An 18,802-nucleotide genomic window follows, 5' to 3' on the forward strand; every position below is an offset into this window, starting at 1 on the left:
TTACTAGATATAAAACAGATAAACAACAAGGACGTATTTTATAGCACAGGGAACTATATTCAATTTCTTGTAATGAGCCGTAATGGAAAAGAAACTGAAAGTGTGTGTGTGTGTGTGTGTGTGTGTGTGTGTGTGTGTGTGTGTGTAACTAAATCGCTTTGCTGTACACCCAAAACTAACATTGTAAATCAACTACACTTAAATAAAAAATAAGAATTAAAAAAGAAGTTATTCTGAGGTGATGTATTTTCTGCTTTCATTTTGGTTTTGTTTTCTGATTATAAAAATAACACATACATTTTTTTAAAGTCTGAAAAATGCAGACAATGATGAAGAAAAAATATCAGCCACACTCTTACTACACAGGTCTAGCCTCCGTAATTCTCTTTGATCTATTTCCTTTCAGTATTTTTCCTTTGTGCCTAAATATACACCTTAACTATGCACACAATTAGGATTATACTAGATGCATGAAGTATTGTCACTTATTATGAATTTTTTCCATGTAATTAAAAACTTCTGAAAATATGATTTTTAGTAGCTGCATAATGTTCCACTGTATTTCCCCAAATTTATTTAACATATGCACAGTTGTAATCACATCAATATATTAATTTGTCTCTTTTGCATATATATATATATCTTTCCTATTTATTTCTAAGAGTCCTGTATTAAAGCTACAAAACATCAAAATTTTCCTAGTTTGTGATATGCTTTTTAACATGCATTTTAAAATTTTCAATGGCTGTAATTTTCCGTTGTAATTTTGATGACTACTTTTACAGTTAAAGAGTTATCCTTGATCCAGATGTCAGTTTTTCCCAATTTCACTTACTAATAATCTAGACCAGCCCTATTTCTTTGTGATGCTTCATCTATTATTTTCTGTAAGCCCTCACTTTAAGGAGAGAAGTAGAGTCCAAAAATTCATTTTTATAAAATATATGGCATTTGATATTGTGAGAATAAGGAGCTGATCATGGCACACCTGTTCAGCTAGGAGACTGAATTTCCACAGTTTGGCTGAACCTTCCAAATCTGTGCTGGTACGTGTTTTGGTGCCATCTAGTAACAGTTGTTCACTTGGGTGTAATTAGCAGTGGGAACAAATGTGGTTTCTGAGGTTGACTGGTCCTTCTGGAACTACAATAGTGGTAACAGAAATCTCTCAGTTAGATGGTGCCTATTTTATTAAGCCAGATTTGGGGAAACTGGGCTGAGAAAGTCAGAGAAATATGGAGATCCACTTTCTGCCTCCCCCCTTCCTAAAAGAGGGTTGCCTATGATCAGAAGATAAGAATTTCAGCCTGGCCCCATGGGGGTGGAAGTCAGGAGCCCCTTGAGTTATCACACAGTTTTACTGTAGTAAAGCTTTATACAGACTAGGGTTTGTTTTATCTGTCCCATTGGACCCACTGATCCAATTCTTTTCACAGAATCACATTGTTTTAGCTACTTTGGCTTCAAGATAGGCAAGTCTCAGGAGGGAATGCATTTAGGAAATCCTAATTCTTTTTAAACAACTAATAGATTTACAGCATTATTCTTGCATTTGTAACTTGAAAGCAGTTTCAGTTAGTGAAAGATCAAAAGAGATGATTAAAGGGGCCCCCAACCGAATACAAGAAATTTAATTCTCCGATGACATGCACATGGTAGATGACAGTCTAGAACAAAGATCCTTAAGGACATTTCAAAAGTTTTTCAGCTCAGTCAGAACAACTTCCTAACAAGACAACTGCATGAACCTCAAGGGCAGTATTACAGCAAATTTCCCATCTGCTTCCCTTGTGCACAGATATTTCTTACAGAGTAAACTCACATTCAACTCTAAGTCAACTGAGCATAGTAAGTTTTCCCAGAACCTGACTTATGTCATAGGTTGAAGTATTTTGGAGGAAAAGGCTTACATATGTAGAAATCAAGAGCCCTCCCTTGTAATAAATGTTAAAAACACCCTTTCTTTTCCTTCTTCCCAGCACTAAATCTGGCTCTTCCATATGGAAAACTTAAATCTCTTCATAATCTTGGCTTACCTCTATCATAAAATCTTTGGCAGAAGGATGGGAAAGATGAGTTACTACCTTCCCTAAGGAAGGCTGCCTAAGGACAGCCCTTTATTTTCTCAGCATTATTAAATCATTCATTTTTGTCATCTCTTCCACACCCTAAAAATTCCAATTCAGTGTGTGCACTTCTGAGCAGTGAAAAGTAAAAACACATTTTCTGCTCTCAAGTACCAAAATAAGAAGATGAGAGGCTGACAGAAGATGCAAGAGTGAAAGCAAATAAGGCAAGAAATGTGCAAGAATATGATTATGTCACAGAATATTCTACTTTACAGATTGCGAAATAAAATTGCAGCTTAACTTTGCTATCTTCAAATTAAGGAGAAATATATATACATATTTAAACAGTAAGGTGATAGCTCAGAGTGGAACTTGGTTTATTAAAAAAACTCTTCCTGGGATGCAGTGAGCATGCTAGCCCTTAAGCTTTCCTCCTGCCTCCAATCCCCCTCCCACTGCATAATCAGGAATATAAAAATTAATAGACTGTTGTCCCTGTCTTCCAAGTGTATAAAGGACTGGCTAAGAAGGTGAAAGGATATTTTAGAATTAAAGGGGAGAGATTCTTAACCATTGTATGTCATTCTTTTAAACCATTCATATTTCACCAAGTCTTCAATAAGAGGCACAGTGTTTAAGTGTTCAGGTTGATGGATTTTATATTCATGTAACTACCACTCAGATCAAGATATAGGACATATCCCAGAAACCCAAAAGGCTCGCCTGTGCCTCGTCCAGTCAATAATCATAATCAGAATTAACCAACATTCAGGCTTCTATTGCCATAGATTAGTTTAAGAGAGCCAAAGAAAAAAGTTTAAGTAGAACCTTTGGTAGTTAGAATTCAAATTAGTTCAAGTTTAGGGAAATAGGTGAAAATGAAGTCCTGGCATCATTTTAAATGGGTAACTCCTAGATGAGTCTTAGCTGATCTTTTGAAGTTTTAGAAATATCTGTCCACATGACTGAGAAAGTAGAGATCTTAGATTCTGATCCTTTGTTTGGTGGGATATTTAAATAAAGATGTCACACATGCTACTGTGAACATAGGAATATCCATGACAGTGAAGAAAACAGATAAGAAATGGAGATCTGAAATTCTTAACAGTGGAGAGGAGGGTAAGGGAAAAAAAAACAGTGAGCAAGGTATTACGGAAATGACAGGCAAGTAAGGGTGGAAGAGGAGGCTCGGTTAACAGTGAGAGAGGTCAGAAAGGGTCGCAGTAGTTCAGATAAAAGGAGAAGCATAGGGTCATGAAAAGCATAGAGCCATGGAATGCACAAAAAAAAGAACAGTTTAAAAAGGGATGGTGAACAGGGATTACATGCTATTGAACTAAGGAGGAGAAGAAATGAGATCAGTTTGTCAAAAAGGTCCCTGACCCGAGTATCACCAGGAAAGGAATGATGGTTAAAAGTTAGACTGCAAGGTGTTAAAAAGGAAAGAGGTCATACAAAGTAAAAGCATTAAGTGTATGAAGATATCAAAAATAATAATAGTCAACATTTATGGAACTTCACAATGTGCCACACATTGTCCTAAGAACTTGACATATATTAAACAGTTTTTAATTCTTGAAACAATCCTAGGTGGTCAGTAGAGATTTTATAGATGAGGACTTGAAGCACAGAAAGGTTAAATAAGTTGCCCAAACTCACACAGCTAGTCAGTGTTAGAGGCAGGATTCAAGCCTAGGCAGTCTACTGCAGAGTCCAGCCTCTGAACCTCTAGGCTCTGCTCTAGCAAAAGATTCGTTGTTCTCATAATATAGTAGTAGGTGATGCTGCCCATGGATCAGGGGTTGAGAGAGTAAACTACGGTTCGAGTAAATTAGAGACAGAGGAGCATGTGAAAAAAAGCTGCTGTGGGAAATGTGTTTAGGAGTTAGCAGTGAGGACTGAATTTTACCAGACTGCATGAAGTCACATTAAGTAAGGTCTACAGTTTCCATTTTCTTACAGCAAGCACTGTTTGGTAGTCTGGCAGCTGGAGCAAAGGCATCCCAAACTCTGAAGATGACAGCATGGAGTGTGACATTTAGACTGGAGAATTCAATTTAGACAAAAAGAATATGTTACACCTAAAATCTGGAAGATCTATTTATTACCACTAGCATGTCCAAGAACCCACTGTGTGTCCCCCACTGGTGTTTAAGTACAATGCAGACAAGGCACAAAGAGATTGGAGAAATCAGGGGGGTTCTTCCTCAGGGTCTGTGCAAGGTGGCACCGTGAATAGGCCCTTCCTGTGATCTGAAGACAACTTGGGCAGCCCGAGGCAAGTCATCTGTGCTTGTCACGATTATTTGTGTGATCTGTGATCTGTGTGATCTCAGCTCTGCGGTTTCAACAATGAATTTGCACAAATGTTTACTATGTAGCAAGCACTCAGTAATTATTTCTGAAACTCCTACTAAAATGAAAAAAAAATTTAGCTAAAAAAAAATCATTCTCTTATGTTTGGGCAGCACAGAGATGTGACGAAGAGGAAAGGCTTCACAATTGGACAGACCAGGACTCAATTTCAGACTCTACTGCTTATTATTAACCATTTAATTAATCTTTTAAATGTTATTTAATTTTTTCAAGTCATAGTTTCTTCATCTATAAAATGGAAGTGACAAAAATAGCTCTGAATTCCTTGGGCTGTTTTCAGGATTAAATCAGAGAGTGCATGTAAAACAGAGCACAATGTCTGGTATACAGTAAGGGTTCAATAAAACCATGTTACTATAAATTTAATTGAGACCTTATGCCATTAAAGTCCATTTTCTTCACCAAATACAGGCACAATGCATAACCAAGTTCCACTTCACAATTTTAAAAAATTCTTTATACTCAGAGACTAGTATTACTTTGGAATATTTTAGGATATTTGTAGTAATGATCGAACTTACTATTAAAATTCTTAGAAAGGTTATTTTACCATAAAATTACGTAAAAGAGATACCCATGTGATAGCAGAATAAGAAATAATTTAAGTGTTGTGTAATCTAAATTGCAGTGTTGATGGAGAGCTGAATATTCCTAATTGCTTATATGACTAGATATATTTAAGTACCTCATTAATACAGAAGCAATTTACAGGTGATTGTATTTCCATGCAAAGCCTACATCTGTAGGTGAGAAGAGGAGACACACCTCTTCAAAATGTCCTTCATCTCTTCCCATTTTGAAACCTTGATGAAACATGAATAATGTTCTATGTAAGTGTCCTCTAATTTAAATTTTACAGACTTAATTCACAGTGATGAATTGTTTTTCTTTTAAATCATGGTTTTTAAACAGAACATCTGAGGTTAGTTATTTTAACTAAGGAAAGCTAGAATATTTAGTGTCTAAACTATGTGATACTAAAAATCATGCTTATGTTGAATTTACCTCTCAAGATATATCTAGAACCCTGATTATGACCATTACTACTTTCAATAATGAACGTCCAAACGTTAAGTATAAAAATTTACGTTCTCCTTATCACTGACAGGAATACGCCAGTCGAAGGCAGCGAACTGCTGAACTGTCTATGGATTATGGGCAATCCGACTGCTGACTCTCCTTTGACGTCTTTCACTTCTATCTATTTTACAGCCCACTTAAGCAAACAGTGGCTACTTATTAACTAAGAAAAACTTATCTCCAATTTAGCTGTTAAATCATTTGCAATTTTCCCCCTCGAGACATGAAGAATATCGCAGAGATGTGATAAAAGACTGCAGTGAACAATGATAAAAACGTGCATTCTGTATATATTTATAAATCCCCATGCCAACTAACCAAACTTGATGGCAAAAGAAAAATACCTGACATTTAAGGATGTCTGTCCAATGGGGATGATGAAAGGCAAAACTGCCCACTCATCGGATCTCCTAACCGTTACCTCAATTAGTAACCGAGCCTGGTAACCCATGAAGGCATTTCTATGCGATGCTCCATAAGACAAATATGCTTTGTGTATAATATACAATATTCCCTGTCTGTCCCACTCAGACTCAAAATCCCGTAAAGCTGGAACAAATCAGACTTTCATGTTCCAATTTAAGTGAAAAAAAGGAAGTTTTCTCTTATTAGTAGAGCCTGGTCCTAAAAACCAAGCAAGAAATTATGCGATTTCCCTCCAGGTATTTCAATAAACAAGAAAAGAACTGTGTTATACAGAACTGACTGAGAAAGGGGAGGGGCGTCATTTCCTCTTACGTAATTAATTAATTACTTCTTCTTAAGATGATAGAGTTCCAAGGCCCAGCAGATCACTAGTTAAAGGGCAGCTATTCTGCTGTTCATTGAAAGGTGAGGGAAGCGGGGCATGGGAAATTCATTTTCAAATACTTTTTGTCTCTGCCACTTATAAGGAGGAGGGGAGGCAGGACTGGAGGTCAACATACCACAGGGTGCTGGTCCTGTGTGATGCAGACCCCCAAAAGGGGAATCTAAGAATGCCTCTTTTGCTCTCCCCCTCTTTTTAAGAAGCAGTTTAAAGAAATTAGCATTCTGCAAAGGACAATTGGTTAATTAAAAATATTTTTAAATGGTTGAAAAAGAATCTTTGCTTAAAAGGAAACAGTCTTCCTCAGCTCATGAAGTTAAATTTGCATGGTTTAGCTGAAGGTTATAAAGCAAATAGCCCCATGTGTTACATTTTAAATTTATACTAAATTATAAAGCACTTGCCCTGAAAGTCAAGCCTCTCCATGCCAGACTGTTGTTGTGAGCCCCGCACAAAACATGCTAAATGTGAGTATAGTATATACTTTTCTTAATAAGATGTGAATAATAATCACTAATAGGAGATCCAAGAAAAGCTCATAAGAAAGCCAGAAAAATCTTATTAAATTTAACTATCTTAAGAGGTTGGAATGCTGGAATGAATTTTGAAATTCTCAAGCCAAAATACTCACCAGACACTAACGCTGCTCACTTAGAATTTTTAGCTTTGGGAGATACAGGTCAAGGGTAAGGCGGTTAAAAAAAATTAAAACAATTTGGAGCTCAATGTAGGGTTTAACTCTGCCTCAGAGGGAGATATTTTAACAATCAAATAATACATTTAAATAAATCTCCCCTAAGGATTGCTTTACAATGAAGTGGTTCTTGTTTCTGGTAGCCAATATGGTAAGCCAATGGCTGACGGCTAAAGCACAAAGTCCTGGAATAATATCTTAAAAAAAAAAGACCCAGAATATTTAGTGTTGGCCAGGACCAAAAAAAATTATGAGTCTAGTTCCTGATTATATAGAAATGGAAACGAAGCTACAGTTATTAAGCAGATTTCTGTTTAACTTCTAAAATGCAGGGGGAAAAATCTGTTACAGTAATCTTATTCACTGAGCTCTGTCACCTTGTTCCTGACCACAGCTAGAAGATTCCTCCTCCCCGAAACACCTTTCCTTCCCTCACAAAACACACTCCTTCCCTTTAAAGACTTTCAATGCCAGGTCAAGGGGAACCATGGAAGGTTTCTGAGCAGAGGAGTGACATAATGAGAGCAGTGTTTTAGGAAAGGGGAGCTGGGCAGGCCCAAGTGACCACAGACGCACAAACAGGGTCTGCAGGAATGTATGTGTTAACTGTCCATCCTTGCTTCTTGCTAGACACACAAAACAGTGTTCAGAAATAGTAAATTGCTCACATTCATGATAAAAAGCATCATACTTAAATCTCAAACTATTTGATAACTATCAGAGACCTGTATTATTCAAATGGGGAGAAGAAACTGGTTTAACTAAACCAACAACTCAGCAAATTCACAAAGAATAAGGCATCAGATCTGACTCTGGACCCTCTCGATTTATTCTTTCGAAGTCATAAAATACACACAAACAAAGAAAAGCCCAAACTCGTATTCAGGAATTTATATTTCATCTGCCAGTTTTATAATCTGCTGATTGCTTATAAAGTCACTTATATTAGATTTGCAAATATCCTGGAGCTGGCCAGAGCTGAGCAAACAGAAAGGTTATTCTGGGCTGACTCTCCTCAGAGCACGGAGTCTCCTGGCCCCTCCCTGTCTTTCTCAAACGGATTCCAGAATCATATATGAAAGAAGCTTACTAAGAGCTGTGGGAGTGAACTGGGTGCCTAACTTTTCTTTCTCACATCTTCATGAATGAGGCTATAATTTTTTGAGAAGTTAGAAACCAGCGCAACTGTGGGGAGATTTAAAGGACAGGAGGAGATATTCCCCCAAAGAGGCTCAAACAACAATGAACAAAACAGCATTTTTAGGGAGACAGAGCCTTTTAAACCTTCTCCCATGCTTTGGAAAGTATCTTAGTCCAGGAGACCACTATGCCTGATTTTCATTATCAAAATAAAACGTCATAAAATTGAGCTGTGCATAAGAAGGATGTGGCTGATGGTCAATTATTCATTCCATTCAACAATTTCTTTTTTTTTTTCCCTTTATTGTTCAAAATCTTTTTTTTATTGAAGTATGATCAGTTTACAATGTTGTGTCAATTACTGGTGTACAGCATAATGTTTCAGTCATACATATACATACATATATTCCATTACAGGATACTATAAGATATTGAATATAGCTTCCTGTGCTATACAGTAGAAGCTTGTTGTTTATTTATTTTATGTATAGTAGTTAGTATCTGCAAATCTCGAACTCCCAGTTTCGATCATTCAACAATTTCTGAATGTTGACTAAATGCTAGGCACCTTGGTAGGCCCTGGAAATACACAAAAAGCCGTACAAAAAAAGGTTCAACAAGCCTAGGGAAATAGCAATGAGTGAAAGGCATCAGAACCAGGTAATTGCCGAATATAAAGTACTTAGACACTAGTAAGTGCTTCATGATGATTCCACAACCACTGGAACCCACTGTTTCGGGGAGCAGTCTTCTTTGACTCACTGTAGCTACTGTCCTCCAAAGGTTGAATGAGATGAACCTAGTAGGCAGCGTGCCCTGTGCCGCCTCCTCAGGGCCCGTCTGGAGACAAAGGGCACCGCTTGCCAGGCTGCTTCACACTGGCTCCCACTCCCACGTCCTCCAGGCCTCCTTTCCCCTGTTTCAGGCAGCTGGTCTCCCTTCCAATTGTGAAAGACCCTTTTCATTTCCCATGACTCCTCCTCTAGGCTCTCCTATGACTCCATCTCTCTTTGGGACTCACATGACTCTGATTTTGGTACTCAGAGACTGTGGTTATTTTCACCCCATCATCGCTCTCTTATTAGACAATAAACTGCTTGATGGCAGTGACCAATCTGACTTTGTGAGGTTTTGAAAAAATTTCAGCTTTGTCAATTTTTTGCAATTAAAAGAAAAAGAAAGATGTCCTGAGAATTTGGGGGGTGGGCAATCATTCATTCAACAAATATTTGAGTTCCAAATATGCCCCAGGCACTAGGCTGTCTTTCAAACTCCAGTTGACTATTTGGTTTGTTCTTTAAAAAAAAGATATAATTTTGTAGAATCAATTTTGCAGAAAAGAACACAACATAGTACAGCAATAAAAATTCTCCTATAAATGTTAAGTTCTATCAATTCTTTTAAACTACACCTAACAATCCACTTAAGCTTTGAAAGAAGAGGCAGTAGTACAATTGTCTTTTCCCTGGAATTAGAGATGTAACTGATCTGGAACGGTGTCTTTTAAGTTTTACTGTTTGCTAAATATCTTACCTTTCTAAATGTTTTTAACAAAAAAGAAAAAGAAAAATTTGGACCCTTCCTTTTTTTCCTTCACTCTCTAGGATCTGTTAAACAAGCAGCAGTACTACAGAAAGGGGGTGATTAAAAAATACATATTTGCTTCATTCCAAAATGTTACATTAATTAATTTTATGAAATAAAGGGGGTATTGTTTCCTGACATTTATTATTATTAAAGTACAAGATGACCAGGACTCATATTCTGAAATGTATTACAGACTGTGCAATGCATTCCATGAGGCATAGCACACTCTAAAATCGGTTCATTTATAGCATAAAGAAGTCTCTACAAGAAGTCCTCCTAATAAAATCGGCCTTCACTCAGCCTGACTGCCAAGCTGACTTACTTTGGCAAGCCAGCTTGGAACATTTTAAATTTTACAAACATTATCCTGTTTTAAAAAAGTTAATTTTGACTACTTCAAGGAATGTAAAAATAAACCTTGGTTTCAGTGAAATCAAGATTACATCTTACCAGACTTCTAAAATTAACTGTCATAATCAGATTATACAATTAGTATAAAGTATAAAGGTTCTGAGTCTTTGAGGCTGGAGAGGCCCATTTATTCTTAACAATCCCTTTTTCCTCTTCCAGAAGGCAAATTAGTGACCATCTTTTCCACTTGCTCTTTTCTGAAGTCGACGCGGTAAAGCATGCAATGTATAAATAAGAATGAAAAGCAATACATTGTGTATTTATTTAAACCAGGAATCAATGATAGTTTGATTTCTGAAACAATGCTAACAAAATTAAGTACCCACAGCAAAGAATAAAAACAACAAAAACTTCACAGGAGAAAATGCAGGGGACAAAAGTAGAAGGAGGGGAGGAAGGGGGCTCAGATTTGGCTCTAGCTCTGGGCTTTGTGCAAAATAGCCACTGTTATTCTCATTTTTACAGAGATAGAAACTCAGGCTGAGAGAGGTGAAATGTTACCCAAGATCACACAGCTATCAAATGGCGGAGCCAGAATTCAAACACAGTGTGTCCTTTCTAAAGCCCCTGCTCTGCCTACCCCATACTATGCAGCAGTGAGAAAGGAGACATGGTTGAGAAAAGAAAAAATAAGAGTGGTTATGTGGCACCAACGATGAATTCTAGAGGCTAGCTATATTTATCTACTTTTCAGAAAAACTTTGTTTTTTATTTATATTTTAGATCTACTTCTAAAAAGCCCAGGCAACTGTAAATTCAAAAGTTGATACTTTTGCCTTCGGATTGATCTGCAGCAGTTTTTGTAAGATGTAACTGTGACCTCTAGAAGATGTTGCCTACCTGTTACAATTTTTTATCATACAGGGCTTCAGTCCTTCAGATTTTTGATGACGACAGATTTTATCTTTTGTCATTTCTTTGTTATATTTTAAACAAAATACAAGCAATCATACTCCAATTAATTAGAATGCTGTTGACAAAAAAGGGTATTTATTGTCAAATACTGCTGTTATTCTACCTCATCCAGGTTCCATTTGCTGCTACAGAGGTTAAAAAGGGGTCTCGGTTGCTTAAACAAAGCCAAGAAAGATAATTCTGTCCAATAAAATTTCTGCCACGATGGAAGTGGCCCATAACCGTGCTGTCCAATATGGTAGCCGCACGTCACTAGTGCCCGTTGAGCACTGGAAATGTGCCTTGTGTGAAGAACTGAATTTTTCATTTTATTGGACCCTGCTGAACAGCACAGGTCTAAAGAAGTCAGTTTAACCATTCCTTCCTGCAAAAGACACCTGCTTTGCAATCGTGGCCAGGTTACAATTTATAGCAACTGCATTTAAAGACAAATGCTTATTATTTAGCTATTAGAAACCTTCCAATGGTAAGAGAGAAAAAGAAAGGAAAATGAATGTATAAAATGATATGTAGTCTGGTTCTCTTTTTGTATTAATATATAAGCCTGGCTTGTGCCTCTGCAAAAGCCCTGACATTTAACTTCTCTGCTCCAGAGAATACAGCAGCTATGCAGTCAATTTGTTGATCAAAGAAGTCTCTCTACCCAGGTCAGCCCATGCTGAAATCCAAGTATCTTATCCCATCCACATCACCTCCACATGTTTGAATCTGGGGACCATACTTGCAGTTTTTACCTCTGTCTCCATCACTTAACACTTAGTAAGTATTCATTAAATTCTTGCTAAGTAAGTGAGTAACTAACCTCGAATTTCTCCATTCGTTGCTCCATCTTAGAAAAGCCATCTGGGTTGAGTCTGGTGATTCGGGCAAATCAAAGACTCTGGGATCTGTGTCAATGCCCAGGTTCATGCTGCATTGCTGATGAAGTGTTCAGAGTGATTTTTGGTTCAAATTTCCTAGCTAAATAAAATAACGCAATCGCCCGGGATTAGGGAAAAGGGAAGGGTGGATCATTGCAGGCCAGGTGCAGCAAAGTAAGACCCTTTGGAAAATGAAGCTCAGGTCTAGAATATACCCCTGGGCGTGATACACCATATACAAAGGAACCAGATTTCAAGTCGTAGATTCTCTCTCTTTTAACATAATACAAGAATTCTCATTTCTTACTTTTTAGGAGTTCCTTGCACAGAAAGGAACTAGTGTCCTAAGGGGAAACAACAACAAAAAACCTCTGAGAAAAGTGAGTCTGAAATTGGAAAAGTAATTTTAAAAAACCCAAAGAGAAAGGAAATATAGGTTACAAAAATTATATAGTCACAATGTATGGGGAGGCAGGGACAATGTTTATTTAACCTTTCAGGGGCTATGTTTATTTAACCTTTCAGGGGCTGAGCTAATGTTAGGGTCCATGGTCCCCTCTGCCAAACCTTCTTAACTCGGTATAGCTCTAATTCCTCCAGGGTGCCACGGGGAACATTCAAAGTGACCATCTGTCTAAGAAATCACCCTCCCAGAAATAAAAATGCATTTGGCAGGTACCCAAAACTATCACAGGTTCCCTACCATGATAATGAGTCTCTGGCCATTGCCAAGTATCACTTAGAGAGTCCTCTGTTACGATCGAGAACATTTTTCAACACCAAATTAAAAGTTACGTATAGTTTGGATTAGAAATCTTGTGTGCTATTTTTGGGTGCAGAACTCCTTATTAATTGTGTCATAATACCATGACCCTTTCACTTTAATATGGCAATAAGAAGATTCCCAAATGAATAACTCAAAACCTCGCATCAACCAGCACACATGGAACGTGACTGGCTCCTGAAACACGTTTTCCAGATCTTTGTAGGACAAAGAGCAGAACATTTCCATGCAGCCTTTCAGACAACTGGACTGTGTTCAGGATGTAAAACTAGTTAAAGCTCTCTCTCCTGACCATCCAAATGACTCCTTCACTCTGGCCATCCTGTTCTCTTTACTCTTGCTTAAGGATGCTTTCACTTTTGCACGCTTTCCCCTTGCAACTTCCCCCCACCTTCTGTGTTCTCCCTCCTGTGGTCCCTTTATCATGTCTGGTCCTCCCACAAGGGTCACTCAAGTTCTCTCTTCTCAGGCTGCCCCTAACCTATAGGATCCTTCCCACCTCTGAACTCCTGAGTTCTTTATTGTTTCCACTGCAAAAGAAACTTTTCCTTATTGTTATGGTACTTTTCTCTTCTTTAACTCCCCAGGTGATCCTGATGACTTGTGGGTATCAGCTGTGTTCCTAGGTAGGCAACACTACTTTCTGCCTTTTCTAATTCCTTAGTGCTCTCAACCAGTCACGTGAATTAACAGCCGAGCAAATGAGTATGACGCTAGGAATCTACAAACGAAAAAGCTGGAAGCTTTAAAATGAGATCTATTTAAACTACTTAATGTTTGGTGATAAATGGAATTAAAAGAGGATACACTAAATGTGATCCTTGCAATGATCTTAATTTAATCCATCAGAAGATTAGCAGAGAATTTTAAAAAACAAACACACACACACAGGTGACTGATTCTAATGAATCTTTTAGAAACATTTATTACAGCTCAAAGAGTCAAGAAGGGATGAATGAGAATCTACTGTACTGCAAAAGGTGGGGAAAAGAGGAATGGGAGCATGACCAACTGAAAGGAGGTGGCAAATACACTGAGATAAAATTATATTTTGCATTTGACTGACTCTTAAAACATTCTCTATGGTTTAAGTACTTTATAAACAAATAGCAACTTTAAAAAATAAAACAAAATACAAACCAGATGGGCATGCATCTGTGGTGCAGGTGCAAAGAGCAATAGCATGTGAAGGTACCTAGAATCTTTCATCTATACAGTTTTCCTAGAGAGCCGTCAACCTTCAAGACACTCTTTAAGCAATGTGAACACCGTGTACTTTTATGAAGTCATGAATTCATCTTAAACATTAATTGAATAATACTTCCTTAAGTATTTGAGATGATCAGTTTTTTAAAAAGCAACATTCCAGAAATCACAAAAGGAAAACAAACAGACGTAGAGAGTTCCTGGTGGAGATCAGCCTCTAGAACCTTTGTTCCAATAATTCTCCTAAAAGTGCTGAGTAGAATAAGTAATAGAAGGCAGCGAAGTGTTATATGACATCCTCATTTTCAGAATTTCTTAGCGAGGACATCCCACGTAGACTATCCCAAACGCCCTGCTCTCCCTTACACAGTAGCTATTTCCACATCCACATTTGCTTCCGAGCTCATCTTACTGGTTTGAGAAAGAGAGACATAGTACCTGGCTGGGTGCCTTTCCCATAGCACAGTCCTGCAAATAAATGCATACTGGGCTGAGTCTAAAAGTGACAGTTTTCATTCCAGGATAATCACCAACAGTATAGTTTTCCTAATGTAATTGTCATGAATTATCCAGCATCCTCATTCTTTCAAGAAATCCCAAAGGATCACACTCTTCCACTATTACTGCCCACCCCCCGCCCCACCCAAGAAGCCCTGCTTGCTCAGAGCTCTTCCCCCATCCTCTCCATCTTAGTGACTGCCATTACCACCTACCCACCTCGTTGCTCAAGCCAGGAAACTGAAAATCAGTTGTGATTCTTCTTCCCTTCCTCACTCATATCCAGTTGTTCACCAAATCTAGTAGATTCTACCTCATAAATCTCTCTAGCATGAAATTATTTCCAAATGTGGGATTGTCTCTCACCTGAATTACTGCAGCAAGCCTTCTAATGGTCTCCCTCCCTACAACAGTCCTGACCCGGTACAGTTTACTCTCCACAACACAGGTTATGGACCGCTACTAAAATGTGACTCTGAGAGTGCGTCTTTTCTGCTTAAAAATCTGTAGTGTCACATCCGTTAGGATGGCTATGATAAAAATTAAAAAAAAAAAAAAAAAAAAAAACCAAAACAGAAAATAACAGTGTTAGCAAGGGTGGGCACTGCTGAGGGGGTATGTAAAGTAAAACAGCAGCTGTGGAAACAGTCTGGTGGCTCCTCTAAAAACTAAACACAGAGTTACCATATGATACAGTCACAGCACTTCTGGGCATATAATCAAAAGTGAAAGTAGGACTCAAACATCTCTGTACCCCCATGCTCACAGCAGCAGTGTTCACCATAGCCAAAAGGTGGAGCAACCCAAGTTGCTGTTAAGTGGATAAACATATTGTGGTATCAATATATAATGGGATATTATTCAGCCTTAAAAAGGGAGAAAATGTTGATACATGCTATGACTTGGAATGAACCTTGAAGACATTATACTAAGTGAAATCAGACAGTCACAAAAGGACAAATACTGTATGATTCCATTTATATGAAGTACCTAGGGCAGTCAAATTCATAAAGATAGAGAACAGAATGGTGGTTGCCAGGGGCTGGGGGAGGGAAGAGTGGGAAATTATTGTTTAATGGGTATGGAGTTTCAACTTGGGAAGATGAAGAATGTTCCAGAGAAGGGATGGTGGTCATGGTTGCACAGTAGTGCGAATGTATTTAATGCTACTGAACTGTACACATAAAAATGGTTAAAATGATCAATTTTATGTTCAGTATATTTTTCACAATATAAAAAGTCATGCACACACAAAAATCTATAATGCCTCCACACTGGTCTCAGGATAAAGTCCAGAGCTCTCCTACTGTGGTTTACAATGTCCTTCAGGATTTAATCCGAATACACCTCTCCTCTAGCTACTAGCCTCTCTTTTTTAAAAGATTCCACACCTGTACAAATGGCCAATAGACATATGAAAAAATGATCAATATCACTAATTATCAGAGAAATGCAAATCAAAACTACAATGAGGTATCACCTCACACCAGTCAGAATGGCTATCACTAAAAAGTCCATGAATAATAAATACTGGAGAGGGTGTGGAGAAAACGGAACCCTCCTACACTGCTGGTGGAAATGTAATTTGGTGCAGCCATTACGAAAAACAGTACGGCGATTCCTCAAAAAATTAAAAATAGACTTACCATATGATCCAACAATCCCACTTCTGGGTATATATCTAGAGGAAACTCTAATGCAAAAAGATACATGCACCCCAATGTTCATAGCAGCACTATTTACAATAGCCAAGACATGGAAGCAACCTAAATGTCTATCAACAGATGACTGGATAAAGAAATTGTGGTATATTTATACAATGGAATACTACTCAGCCATAAAAAGAATAAAATAACAGCATTTGCAGCAACATGGACGGACCTAGAGATTGTTATTCTAAATGAAGTAAGCCAGAAAGAGAAAGAAAAATACCATATGATATTACTCATATGTGGAATCTAAAAAAAAAGGACACTATGAACTCACCTACAAAACAGAAACAGACTCCCAGACTTAGTAAACAATCTAATCTTATGGTTACTGGGGAAAGAGGGTGGGAGGGGATAAATTTGGGAGTTTGATATTTACAAATGTTAGCCACTCTATATAAAAATAGATTTTTAAAAAAGTTTCTTTTGTATAGCACAGGGAACTATGTTCTATCTCTTGTAATAACCTATAATGGAAAAAAAAATGAAAATGAATATATTTATGTATATGCAAGATTGAGACATTGTGCTGTACACCAGAGACTGACACATTGTAATTGACTGTACTTCAGTAAAAAAAAAAGAAAAAAGAAAAAAGAAAAAATAGGTTCTATGTCTGCTACAGTTTATCAAAGGCTCAAATTCTTCAGATAAAATTTTAATAAGAAAAATTTCTCACACAATATTCCAGTTTCTTTTACAACTTTTCTGATGGAAAAATATGGCATTTTGTTTTATCAGGTTTTTTTTTTAATGCCATTCTATTTAAAGTTGTATGTAGGACTCTCATTCCTTTAAAATTTGGTCATTGAGAAGCGCTAAGCCAAAGTCCTGAAAAAACCAACATGCCTGTTGGTATTGAAACAACTGGTTGCTTGTGCGTTGTTTTACCATTTTGTGAAGTTTTTCAAAGGAGGAGTCGTCTTCAGAATGTGGAACTATCTGTCTCATCTCACACTCTGCACCCATATAATTTATGATTCGAAAATATCAATGTTTTTATGACTATACAATTTCAAAATCAACCACTTAACCACAGTCTCACTCAGAGTGGAAAGAGCCTAAAACTGGCCGGGCAGCACAGTGCCGTCAGGACCAACCTTCTAAGAAATGACTTTGGAGAGTGTTCTTATCATACATAGTTCCTCAAACTAAAAGACTCTCACATCTGATATGGAAAAATGGATTCAGACCCTGTAGAAACACTGCAGAGGACTCCTCACTCTCTGTCTTTCTCTTCCTCTCTTTTTAAAAGAGTGAAACCAGATCATCTCAACAGCATCTGAAACCTGATAAAGCTGAAAAGTATTTATTACTTAATCCCTGTCTAGCTGTGACTCTTTTTTTCTATTGAGGTATAACTGACATATAACATTATATTAGTTTCAGGTGTAGAACATAATGATTCGATATTTGTATATATTGCAAAATGATCGCAAGAAGTCTGGTGAACATCCATTACCACACATACTTAAAAAATTTCTTCTGTGATGAGAACTCTTAAGATCTACTCTCTTAGCAACTTTCAGAAATACAATGCAGCATTACTAACTCTAGTCACCATGCTGTACATTACGTCCTCATGACTTAAAATTTATTACAGAAATGGAAGTCTGTACTGACTCTTAAATTAAAAGTGAATTTGCTACATGCATATGATGGATTACTACGTAGCAATAAAAAGGGAAATGAATACACATAGCAACCAGGCAGTCTCAAAAATGTTATGCTGAGTCGAAATTGCCAGACACAAAAGAGTACCTACAGTTTTATAGCAAACAGAATAATCTGTGGTAACAGAACTCAGAACTGTGCTTCTGGTGAAGACAGTAGGAATCTTCTGGGGTGACAGAAGTTTCTACACCTGACCGAGGTGTGTATTACACTAGTGTATGCAGGTGTCAAAACAGATCAAACTGTACACTTAAGATATGCACATTTCCCTGTATATAAATTATACCCTAACTTTAAAAAGAAAATGTTCTCTTCTAGCGCTTTAAAAACTTTTTATTTCCAAAAAATGTGAAATGGTTCTTGGTCTCTACAGAGTACCCAGTATTTCATAAAATATATTACCATTGCTCACCTGCGATACATGTGGCTTACCCATGAGAAAAACAGCTGAAAAGCGCATGTCAGAGAAACAATGGCCTGAGCTGGGAAGGATGTGGCAATGATAGAGATTTTTCTAGTACTTTTCACTCTACCAGATCTGAAAATGCTTTACAAAAATTATTTTTTCAAGTCCAGTGCTACAAATTTATAGGTTTCATCTGCTGTGAAAGAACTGTTGCTTTCGTACGATCTCAACATATTACATAGTCACCCAGATAACATGACTAAAAATTGTAAGTAGAGCCGTAAGGAAGCAACTGGTTTTATACCACTTTTTCATAAACACTGACCACTATCAATAATAGCAAATACAAGACTCCTATTTAGGCTGCCTCATGACAAATATAACCCCCGTGTTTAGCAACAGAAATTACTAACAATAAAGCCTTATACTGAACTTTACAATTCAAAGCCTACCAGGGACACCTACCCAGCTCGCAGACAAGAAAAAAGGAAGGGAGAGTTTAATTGACTAAGATGTCAACAGATAAAACAGGTGTAATATTCGTTCATTTGCATTTTAGTAGGCTTCACACAATCCATGAAATGC

General features: G+C 37.4%; 1 protein-coding gene across 7 annotated transcripts in view; it reads right to left on the reverse strand.

Annotated features, from left to right (window-relative positions):
- DISP1 (dispatched RND transporter family member 1) overlaps positions 1-18,802 on the reverse strand; it is a 174,557-nt gene that overhangs the window by 32,744 nt on the left and 123,011 nt on the right. The gene's annotated exons all lie outside the window — the stretch shown is intronic.

Source organism: Camelus dromedarius, chromosome 21, assembly GCF_036321535.1.
Source record: "Camelus dromedarius isolate mCamDro1 chromosome 21, mCamDro1.pat, whole genome shotgun sequence".
In the NCBI taxonomy this organism is placed as follows: Eukaryota; Metazoa; Chordata; class Mammalia; order Artiodactyla; family Camelidae; genus Camelus; species Camelus dromedarius.